This window comes from Alosa alosa, chromosome 9 (assembly GCF_017589495.1).
Source record: "Alosa alosa isolate M-15738 ecotype Scorff River chromosome 9, AALO_Geno_1.1, whole genome shotgun sequence".
NCBI lineage: Eukaryota > Metazoa > Chordata > Actinopteri > Clupeiformes > Clupeidae > Alosa > Alosa alosa.
In genome coordinates, this window is record NC_063197.1 from 5793178 (window position 1) to 5805292 (window position 12115).

Genomic DNA, 12115 nt, shown 5'->3' on the forward strand with positions numbered 1-12115 from the left:
ACTGATTGTGTTCTGGTGCCCCAGCAACTGCCATCCTTAGCAGGACACAGAAACTGCTTTGCAAGGGAACGAGTGGAAACTTCACAGAGCAACAAAACAACCTTGATGCAAGATGTCCTATGCAAAGGCCGCCAAAGACCATAAACTACTGTATAAAAATATCTGATTTAACACCATTACCCTTTTGTCCAATGAAGGTGGTATTCAGTAACATCCTTGGTGTAATCACAATAAAGTAGATCTGTAATGTTGATAGTAAATGTTGGTAGTAAATGTTCTTGCTTTTTTACACTATACTCTTCAGGGAAAACTCGATTCAGGAGTTGATCATTTTATGTGCCACCACTGAATATTTACATTTCACAAATGTGATAGCCTGGTAATATCACAAAGCTGCTGCCTGCCATGTTTGTTGGACTGACCGGCCGGTGGTGTACGGGTGATTTATTGACCTGTCAGGTGGAATTGGGACAGGGCGCTCTGCTGAGGGACTTCCTGTGGGCCCTCCTTTGTGGCCGTGTTCATGTTACTGTTCTGAGTGGCCTAACAGAGCAGACGGTTCTCTATTCAGCCTGTTTGGTGTGCCACGCCAGAAGGCAGGTAGCACTCTGCAGGTGAGATATGATCTACCGGCTACCAAGATTCCTGTAGCCGGCTACATGAGCTGCCCCCAGAGGAGCCGAATTAGACCAGCCCATCCGGTCCACTTTTGCTGATGACCCACACAGAACCAACTCTTTCCTCACAGTCTCTGCTTCTGAGCATTTAGTGGACATTCTGAGAAACTGAAAATCCCTCCATTTTTGTTTTTGTTTTTATCATTTCATTTTTTTTTTCATTGTATTGTTGTTGGTGGCGTTGTGCAGTCTCTGCCCTACTGTGAGCCCAGAGTCCCTAAAACTGGATTTTGAACATGCCCAGCGCTGATAACCAAACAAATCCGCCATTTTACAGTGCACAAAGGGCAAAACTGTCCCTTCACTGTGGCCAGAACAAAAACCTATTTTGACTGCCGCGAACCGGCACGCAAAGATGCACACATACTGTTTGCTGTGGCACTGGGGCTCGTGGGGCGAGGCTTCGAGCTGGTTCCCAGTCCCTGCAACAATCCCTCAGTCAGAGCCCAAACACAGCCAGTCTGTGTGGTCCTCCCGAAAAAAAGCCCCCTCTCTGTTTGACCCTTCAAGAGCTCTGGCCATCATAAGAATATGCCCAGTCATCTGCCCTATGAAAGGACACACGTGCACTACTTTCAGAGTTCACCCCGACACACACAGAGACACGTCAAATGACCCTCACACACCAAATATCACTTTTGTGTGTAGACAATGTTTTTAATAGTGCATTTATTCCCTATCGTGTGTTTGGTGACATGAGAGCCATTATGAGATTCCTTGACACTCTTGTCACAATTTGTCTTTCTCGTGTTTAGCATTAGCATTTAGAAGGCCTTGGGGGTGTTTACACATCTTTCTGTCTTCACCTGGCAGGTAAGATGAACTGCGGCCAGAGGGCCTCACCTGTTTCATGGGCTGGGCCCAGGAGTGCGCTCCCACAGAGCAGGGAGCAGACGTGAGCAGGGCCTGCTTCTGCAGACTCCTGCTAACACCAGAAAGGAGAACTATAAAGATAAAAATAACGACAAAAGCGTCCACACTGACCAACGATAAGGAGAGTCTCTCCTTGTGTTGATGAATGTGATGTCTAAAGTTTGATGGATTCTGATTGGCTGTCAGCTTTTTATCATTCTCAAAATCACTCTGAAAGTGATCCCCAACTATATCGTTCCTCATGTTGTTAGCGTTATAGTTTATGATACGTCATCATTCATTTTAGCCATTTTTTTTCCGTTATAGTTATCGTTCTTGGTGGGAACGGCCCTTTAACCAAACGAGAGCGGTCCAGTAGAGTGGCCGAAAAGACCATCATGCTTTGCTGCCACTCGGTCAGGGGTAGGAATGGAGAGAAGGAGGGAGGTAGTTGACCACCTTGGTGAAGGGAAGAGGAGATCGCCCTGGATACAAAAAAGGCGTGAGCGACGGCCGAGGGACAGTCTGTGTCTCGATCATCTGCCGTCTCTATCTCCCCTCTCCTCATTTGTATAATGTTGGGGGCCACGGCTGAAATTGATTCCTGGGCAGCCGGATTGAAGTTTTAATTCCAGCGCCTTGCTCTCGGGCAGCCGCGCCGATGTCCCCCACCCCCTCAACAGTCTATCAATTATGGGAGACAGAGAGAGAGAGGGCACGGACCCGTTTCATCCTCTCCTCCTGCCTGGACGCCACTTCCTCTGCGTTTCCCCAGTCTGCTCTCCCCAGCGCCAGGCAGCTGTGTGGAGCCACTCACAGCGCTTAGCTCCTTGCCGAGCGGCTCTGAGTGAATATGGCCACTCAGTATGCACAGACGAGCATTAAAAAAACATACAGCGCTATCAGGTCACACCGGTGTCTCTGGTGGGAGGAAGCCAGGCCAGAATTTGTACTTGCGAGTGATTGTGCCCCATGAGGCGTTGAGTTGGGGTGGTAGTGCTATGTGCGTGTGTGTGTGTGTTTGTGTGTGTGCACGGTGCATGCGTGTGTGTATGTGTGTGCTTTTCAATTAGCGCTATCGGCGGCCCTGGGGCTGAAGGATCAGGTGTTTTTTTAACGGCACGCCGGCGTTACGCGGCGCATCTGTCGGGCCGCGGCGAGAGACCTCAGCACTTTTTTTTCTTTTTTTTCCCCCCCGGGGCGCACATGCGTCGGAGGCACCAGGTCCCTCTGGGTGACTGACACTAAATGAAGTCAGCAACTTTTTGAGAGCCTGTGTGTGTGTGCGTGTGTGTGCGTGTGTGTGCGTGCATGCGGCAGCGATGAGGGGAAAAAACAAAAACGCAGCAACACAGCATCCACACAAAAGCCATCCAGATGGGTGGCCCAGGGAGAGTGTGCCTGAGCAGGCCCTCTGAAACTAGAGCACCGGGAGGCTCACTCACAGCTCAGGTGAAGGGGAGAGAGAGAGAGAGAGAGAGAGAGAGAGAGAGAGAGAGAGAGCAAGCAGGATGATTCAGCCTCCAATAAAAACAGCCGGCTTACTCAGGCCGTGAATCACACAGTAAAAATGTGTAAGGTGTTTTTCCTTTTTTCGTGTGTGTGGGGGGGAGAGGTCGCGTGCCCTTGTTGTGCTTTGACGGGAAGCGGCACAGATAGCATCAGGTGGATGGTACCCCCTGACTGCAGCACACTATAGGCTGGCAGAATGTTTCCTTAAACACCCCCCTCGCCATGGTAACGCAGGGCTTTGTTTTGTAAGTGCTGCCCTGGTCAGAACTAGAGCTAGGATGGGGGATGCAGGGAGAGTGGGTTTGGGGCAGTGAGAGACAGAGAGGGCGAGAGAGGTGGGGGTGTTTGGTTGGCTTGTTACTGTGTTTGACCTCTCGCCGAGCTGCGGCCAATGCGAGTGTGGGCTAGTGAGAATAGGGCCGGGGTCAGAACTCAGTGACACATGACCTGCCACGGTTAATTCCAGCAGAACAATGGGCCCGGCCCCACCGGGATCTCATCCTATTACACCTCCATGCCAAATGAATTGTTTGTTTTTGTGGCTTCGCTCTCCCTCTGACCCCGCGGTCAACTCTCTTTAATAACTGTTAACCTGTGGGAGGATGAGAAGAGAGACACGAGAAGGAAAGTTGGATTGCAATCTCGCGGCGGAACACGGATGGAGCGCCCAATGGCGCTGCTGTCAAGGTCTCTGAGCTGTCAGAGTGTTCCCCAATGTTCCGGCTGATCTCGGGCTCCGAGTCGATATAGAAGCGGCCGTTCGTTGCGCGCTCGTGCATTAAAAAGGTTACATGTTCTGGCTCGCCACAATAAGCGGCCGATAAAAAGCTGTAAATGAGAAAACAGCCGTGATCAATACGGCCTAATGAGAAATGAGGAGATGAGAGGCCAGACCTGCGGACGGCCACATGAATGAGGCCACACAGAGGGGGCTTGTGCCGCAGCGTCCAGAGCCTTGTGTATTTAAATAAAGGGCCATTTTGAATGGGCCATGGCTGAAAGCTGGGCCTGGGAGCTTCGAGAGTGTAGAGAGTGTGCGAGTGAGAGTGTGTGGAGAGAGAGAGAGAGAGAGAGAGAGAAAGGAAGAGAGGGAGGGAGAGAAAGAGGGAGAGAGTGTAGTGTGACAAGGGACAGTTTCATCACCCGAGGGCCGGAGCACTGATACAACATGAGCGTTATACGATTACACGCTGCCGTCCCCTGCTGTATAGGACTGCAATGGGATCGGCCTACATTAAGATAAATTATGACCTCCCCGACTGGCGTGATCGCTTACACAGCGGGCCGCGCAGGTGAGAGGGCCCTTGGCACGGCGCTAGCCCACAGCTGCCGGTGCTGGAGGGCGGCCGCTGCACAGAGGCCCACACCCAGCTCTGCTTCCTGTTCAACCCGTCTGCCGGTGCCGATAGGAAGTCCTGCAGGGTCGGCTTTCACCCCTCACTGATCCTCTGGCGGCCGAGAGACACCAGACCCTCTGGAAACCTGTCCCCAAGCTGGAGTGGGGATGGGTGTGGAAGTGGAGGGTGTGTGTCTGTGTGTTTATGAGACTCTATTGTGTACGTGTGTGTGTGAGAGAGAGAGTGTGTGTCTCTTAGACTTGTGTGTGTGTGTGTGTGTGTACTTGAAGGGTTCAGATGCAAAAGCCTCTAAATGCCACCTATGTCAAAAATGAGATAAAGATGGTGAGGGGATGCTCTCCACACATAGTATACGCTAATCAAATAATTTAACTTCTAAACCCACTAAATACCACTCTCTTCCTAGTCTGAAATATCGATTTATAGGCAAAAACCTATAGGAGCCTGAATTTAAATGCTCATTTAAAAGAAAAGTAGTCAGATGGATTTAGAGGGTTTTGCATCTGAACTCTTCACTTGTTTGTAGGTATTTGATATCCTATTCAGAATGTTTAAGAAAGCACAACAAAATGTTTGATATTTTCCATGCATAATAGCTTGAAATAATATTATTGATTTAATTTCAGCATTTAGTGCTAACTCTTCAGTTAAAAATCCTTTTTGTATTTGGTATGTGTTCCGTTTGAGTTCAATGTAAATACCTGCTGTATACCACACAGTTAGGTATATAGGTGCGTGCTTTGCATTGTTATACAAACAGACTTGACATGTCATTAATTATCCCCCTGGCTTGTGTCACTGGCTACACAGAATGAGGAAGTGATTTTCATAAACTGAACTAGTCCATTTTAGCTCAAAAGGCAATTTTTTTTCATTTTCAAATATCTACTGTTTATTAATTTGTTTCAATGATTGAGCATATCAGCTTGTAAATTGTGCAACAGAGTGAAAAACACTGGGGGCCTAATTTAAATGATGGGAAAGTGCAAAGTCTAAAGTCTAACTAAAGTTTGCGTACTAACTATGCAAAATCTATTTGCAAATATGATATCACAAGAAAGATCCTAAGCACAAACAGTGGTGAGTCAGTTAAAAGCAGCCACACGCCACAGGATGCTGTTAGAGAGAATTTTGCTCATAGACTAACGTTTCACTTTGCCCAGTGTTTGAATTAGGGCCCTGGAAGTTAATTCACAATAAGGTTCAATGTGAAAATAGATTACTATTCAAGACAGCTTCTATCAGAGATATATTTGGTAACACACCCAAAACTGTGAGATTTCAACATTATGATTTCAGGAGACAACATGTACAGTATATTGGCACGATAAGGTAGTAGGTATCTGTCTTTGGTCCAGGACATACATGGATGACTATGGAGGAGATGTTATAGGAGTGGCTGCTTTACTTTAATGTGCTGTGTCTGAAAAAAACCTTCATCGCTGGAATTCATTACAATGTCAACATGAATCAGTCAGTGTCATGACAAATTACTGCTATTGATTGCAACCCTAAACATAACCTTTATTCCCCAAAACGGTGTCATCTAGAGCTGTTCTTGTACTTGTTAAATGGGTGAGGCACCATGCCTTATTCTTGTTTTATTTTGGGCAAAGTAACTGTTTATTTTCACATACACACAGAGATGCATACAGTACATACATATCTTAATTTATATTTAACACCAGACATATGATTGTATGGCAAATAGCCATGATAAATCCTGTTTGCTTTGGCCAGGAGGTTCTGATGACTCATTTGGTCTGCACCTGGATCGGAGCGGCAGCAGCAAGCGCTCTGTTGACATGGTACTGTCAGTGGAGCTGCCTCTCACATCGACACACACACACGCACACACACACACGCACAGACGCACACACACTCACTGCTGTCTCTCTCAGCTACCAGCAGATGACACCTCCACACACAACATTCAACAGTTCAGACCCTGCTGTGCACATGCCAGCAACAGATCATATGTCATTTTACAACACTTAATACTAACATGCATCTTTCTCTCTCTCTCTCTCTCTCTCTCTCACACACACTCTCTCTCTCTCTCTCACACACACACACACACACATGTACATTATATATGGACACACACAGCTGTCTTCCTCTGCCAGCAGAGAATGGTTCACACACGGACAACAGCATGGAACACATGTGCCAACACAAAAGGGATGCGCGTGCACGCACACACACAGCTGGCTTTCCTGACCACTAGAAGATGACACCTTGATTCACCACACTGCCTACCATGACTGCGGGCCAAGAGACACACATATTACATGGGTCCAGGCGCACACACACACACACACACACATTCATGCACTCATACACATGTAAGCACACTCACTGGTTCCCCATTTCTCTGACACACACAAGCCCTCATTCAGACACCTTGAGCAGAGGGAGGCTTCCATGTCCCAGTCACAGGTGTGTGTGTGTGTGTGACCCCGTCCCCTAAGACAAACACTCTGTCTGGGGATTTGAGCAGCTCTTGATGTGATAGAGGGCTGCTATCTCTGCAGGCCAGGCCAGTTATCTGTATGCTTGAAGGAAGTGACACCGAGGACAGCAAACAGCCACGCTCCCCCTGCAAAGAGACACAGCGTTATTGATTTACAGTCCCTGTGTTTGCCCTCAGGCCCTCTGTGAAACACCCACTCCACACACACACACACACACATTAAGACACATACACACACACACACACACACATATTTATGTACACAAATAATGTGTATTCACAATGGGAAGTCAGCAAGAACTATTCAATATGATAACATTACCAATAAATATAGGCAGAGTTCAACAAAATCTCACAGGAGAAACAATAGTAATGAAAATAAATTAACATCAAAGAATTGTATTGCATATAAACACACACTTCACCAGTGATCTGCCATATTGCCCAGTCCTGACCTGAAGTATATCCCCGTGATTGAAAGAGTGATCATTTTGTGTCCTTTCAGGCCCTCCTGAGGACACTCCACTTCAACACATAGCCAGCTTAAGCACACTCTCTTGAGTGTGTTTAGAAAATGACGGTGCCTGAATTTCCCCCCATAATTGTCCATTTTATCATTTTATTACAGCAAGCTTATTCCGATGGGCTTTCATTATAATTTATGAAATACAATTAAGCGTGACTTCTCTTGGCTCCCCCACTCCAGTCAAGTGCAAACGCCCGGCCCCGTGTATTTAAATGGCATTAGGTAATTGGAAGAACACAAGTCGCAATGGTAGAACGTGAGAGTGAAGGGCAAAAATGGCCTTTGTGGATTTGCCTCCTATAATCATAATAAATATTCCAGAGGTTCTCTCTATCACAGCTCAAGTTTATAGTGAGAAGTGCGGGGGTGGGGGAGAGCTCTTGGCTCTAACTGATATGGAAACTAATTTAGGAGAGCTCGTCCAAAGAGATATGCTCTCCACAGAGATTGAACATTTGGGCAAGCCGGTACCTTCGGTTCGAGGGGGAAAAAGCCCTTAATGAAGTTGATCTCACAGTCATTTGGACTAATTGCAGAGTTGAGATTACAAAGTATTCTGTCGCTTAAAGAAGGGGGTTGCTGATTTAACTGGTACTATAATGTTCACACTCTGTTTTAATGTATGGATGGTAATCAGTGATGAGTAGCTTTACGCTAAGCATGTAATGACACTGTTAATGACTGCCAAAAACAAGCTTTATTCTCCAACTTCCCTTGCATGTGTTAAAACTGGCCTACACGTGCCTGAATCACAACTAAACTAAATTTCTTTCCTACACTAAAACAATATTAACTCTACTACTACTACTACTACTAAAATAACTATATTACACTAAATTATTTAACAAACATCATATTTGAATGCAGCCCTTCTTGTCAGCTGTTTGAGACATCATTCTATCAACAGTACAATTGGCAACAGAACTCTTTTCAGTTCCCTAACATCAGGCCTGTGTTCCGCTGTACTAGCCCGTCCATGCTTCATCACATCAACAGAGTATAAACAAGGAGATGGCTGAAGCTCTGTTTTTGACTAATGAAGAACCACACAGTCTAGTCAACTCCAGTCTTGTTCACTTTCCCCTCCCTTTCTCCCTCTTTCTCTCACTCTGTCTTTCTTGCCAGTCTCTCTTCCTCTCTCCCTCACTCCGTTTCTCTCTCCTTCCCTTCCTCTGTGTTTCTGTATTTCTCTTTTTCCCTCTTCCCTTCTCTTTCTCTCTCTCTCTCTCTCGTCTTCTCCTCCTCTAAAAATATGGAGACAACGCCTTGAGGCTTTGCAGTCACCATTGTGAGCGCTGCGAGGTTCTGTTTGGCCCCATTGTTCGGGGCTAATCAGCCGTAGGCAAATGCGGAGCCCTCCAGCTCATTACGTATTCCCTCTCGGCGAGGTGACCATGGGAAGGTCCTGCTGGCTGGCCCTGCCTGATAAATTACCTGCCCCTTGTGGACACCTTGTGAGCCCCTGTCCTGTCCCTCTCAGCTCCCTGAAGTTTGTGGGGTTGGGGCAGGGGTGGTGGGGGTGGAGGGGCAGTTCTTTTGATGGCATACGACCCTGTCCGTTCTGCTCATCGCTCATTCAATACACCCCCTCCCCCAACTACACACAATCTCTCTCTCTTTCTCTCTCTCTTTCTCTCACAAACACACACACTCACACACAAGCATAAACACAAAACAACTCCCTGAGTGCCAGGCAACCCCTACCACCACCTGGGTGTGAGTAAACAGGCGTGAATAGAATCCTGTTCACCTCTGTCCTGCCAGAAACACTACGCCAAACGCTGTTTACAAACACTGTCCGAGTTCCTCTTTCCTCCGAGCCACAAGTGGGACGTTTGAGTTACATGAGCCAGCACATCAAACTCTCAAGCTCTTGAGTTATGTAAATAACGCAGCACATGGCTGTTCTGTGTAAAAGACTGTGATGAGTTAAGAGATGAGATGATATTTATTTATTTATTTCAGTAAGTATATATGTATGTATTACTGCTACAGTGTTTGCAGGGGTGGGAATGTTCTGCTCCTGGGCTCACTGTGCGGGAGCAACTGAAATAACTAGTGGAGGGGAACAGAGGGGAACTCCAACAGTGGGGCTCCTCTGTCGCTTGTCTCTCCCTCTCCCTCTGTCCCTCCAGTTCTCTTTCCCTCTCCCTCCCTCTCTCTCTCTCCCCTCCCCCCTCCCTCCCTCTCTCTCTCCCTCTCTCCCTGGCTGTGGTTCCCTGGGAAACTCGGTGGGTCTGCGAGGCCTGTGGCGGGCTGAGGGGTTCTGACGAGCACCCGCTCGGGCCTGATTCGCTGGGTTGGGGGGGGGGGTGGTTGGGGGCTGGCGGTTTGTACGGGTTAATGTGACAATAATTAGAGTTGACTCACCCATCCCTGCTTATAATCCCCTGGATATACTGCACTCATACAGGTGTCCGCAAAATCCAATTATCACAGTTGTGCTGGGGAGAAACTAGGGGAAAGGAGAGATAAAGAGACAGAAAGACAGAGAGAGAGAAAGAGAGGAGAGGGGAGTGAATTTGTGGTGAAAGTACAACTGCCATCACATTATGTCTTGTTAGCATCAAAGGAGATGCCCATCCCAGATCAGTGCTAAAGTTTTGTCAGTGTGTAAACTGGGCTAAATATGTGCTGTGGATGTGGGGTCAGGGGATTATTAACCCACACAACAGAGTTTTCCCAGGGGCCTCCGCTAGTCATTTCACTGGGTTTCAGCAGGATTCTCCTCCACACTGCGATCACCTCTGGTCAACCAAACAAACACGGCACAAAGTTTCACCAAGTGCTTGGAGTTCCACAAACACGTTTTTAGAGAGCGTAACACCAATAAAGTTGATGTTTGTGTCTACGTGATTGCACTGACTACACTCCTGACTGTTGGGAGACATAAATGTTCCAGTGTTGTCTGCGCTGTGCATGTTCATCTCCTCACAGGCCTGGCAAAGTACAAATGAAAGCGGTGAGTTGATTTGCAAGCATGTAATGTGCTCTTCCCCACCCCTGCCCCGTTGCCGTTGGAGAAGAGGGAGTAGGACGCTGGGGTGGTGATGGGGGTGGAGGGGAGGTGAGGGAGACTGCTGCGTTTCCTTCCCTGCAGGGCCACTGTGCCTCTCCCCCCACAGTGACAAAGGCCTGTAGACAGGGCACCGCCTCCCATGCCCCCCTCTTTCCCAAACCAACCCCCCTTCCTCCACAAATTCCCCCTGAAGCCCCATGCTGGGTGGTGCTGCAGGAGCCTCTCCACCTTCCTGCCCCCCCCACCCCACTTCACAAAAACTCCTCATCAAACTCCCGGTGTCACAAACATGTGGCCTAAAGTCCCGCCGTCCCCTCACAGTGCAGCTGGGGGCACGACTGGAACAAATTCTGGGCAGATGGACACAGTCCCACTTGTCCTTGTGCATTTAGTTGGAGCAGCCTGCTGTCTCTGGGACACCGCTAGGTCTGTGAGGCCATCTCTACACCTGTGGTGGCCGGGTGGCAAAACTGACCAGTATGGGCAGAGAGTGTGTACACAGAATATCACTGGCAGAATATTGTGTGCTACATTTGAGATAGGATAAGACACACTGTAAAACTCTATTTGAATCTCACACACCTGTTAAAAGTTCTGTCCTACATAAAAGTCCTACAGGAAATGATGCAAATGATGACCAAGCATGAGTGTTTGGAGTCTCTTGAGAAAGCAGACTCTCCAAACTAATGTGATGTAATCGGAGCTGTGTAGCTTTATCAGCAAAGTGCCAGTTCATTTCCAATATTACAGCTCCCTCCAAAGCAAATACGGGTTTGATTGATTATCCAAAAAAAGGAGGATGTGTGGTCCGAAGAGGTATTTGTCCTCAGAGAAATATGAACACCAGCAAAGCCTGCTTTTGTTCTAATTAGTCCATTCTTAACCGTCCTGAGTTGCCTTAGCAATGGCAAATATCCTTGTGGGAGTTTGTTTGAGTTCTGAGCCACTCTCAAGCTGTACAAATAAAAAAGCACATTTCTCTTTCATAGCTGAGATATACCACATATTGCTTTCACCTCTTAATATTGTATTCCCATGACAATTATGCTGTTTCTATTATAAATCAATACATTTAAAACCTGACTTTTTTTCACTGTAAAAGATAATTATCTATGAAATTATACAATTTGAGTCTTGTGGTAGTGGTCATCCCGTAGTCTGGGATTGGACAACTGTTTATTCTTTCCATTTACTCTCAGACTTCCTGACCTGCATCTAACTTAAAGGTAAATGCACCTATAGTGGCCCATTGCCATGGAGGAATGCCATTGTTCCTGGCTCATTTCCAGTTCTGACAGTGTGTCAATACTCCAGCCGTGAGAGGGCCAGGGAGAAGGAACTCCACGGATTGCCAAACAGCCGTCATAAGACAAAGCAGGAAATAGTTCACGGGGACACGACACATTCCACAAGGCGCAAGTGCAGCTCAGCTTAGGCCCCCTCACTCCAGACACCCACCAGGCCCACCCGTCCGCCCACGATCCACTAGCCCGCTTGACTTCTGAATTGGGAGGCAGAGGAGGTAGGGCAGTGGGCTACATTGACACGACAGTCAAGGGACTCAAACAAGGGACAGGCCCTTGTGGGAAATGTCACCTGCAACCATGAAGTCACATCACATTCCACTCCTGTCAAACACTCTGAACCAAAAAAAGAAACGGCTCCTGGAATTCTGCCTATTCTGGCTTGTGCTTGGCC

At 47.6% G+C, this 12115-nt stretch overlaps 1 long non-coding RNA gene across 3 annotated transcripts in view; it reads right to left on the reverse strand.

Annotated features, from left to right (window-relative positions):
* Positions 1–6452: 6452 nt before the first annotated feature.
* Positions 6453–12115, reverse strand: part of LOC125300080 — a 99433-nt gene continuing 93770 nt past the window's right edge. For all 3 annotated transcript variants that reach the window (XR_007194507.1, XR_007194508.1, XR_007194509.1), the window contains 2 exons: positions 9769–9853; positions 6453–6998 (listed from right to left, as the gene is read on the reverse strand). This is a non-coding gene — a long non-coding RNA (uncharacterized LOC125300080). The remainder of the gene's footprint in view (positions 6999–9768; positions 9854–12115) is intronic.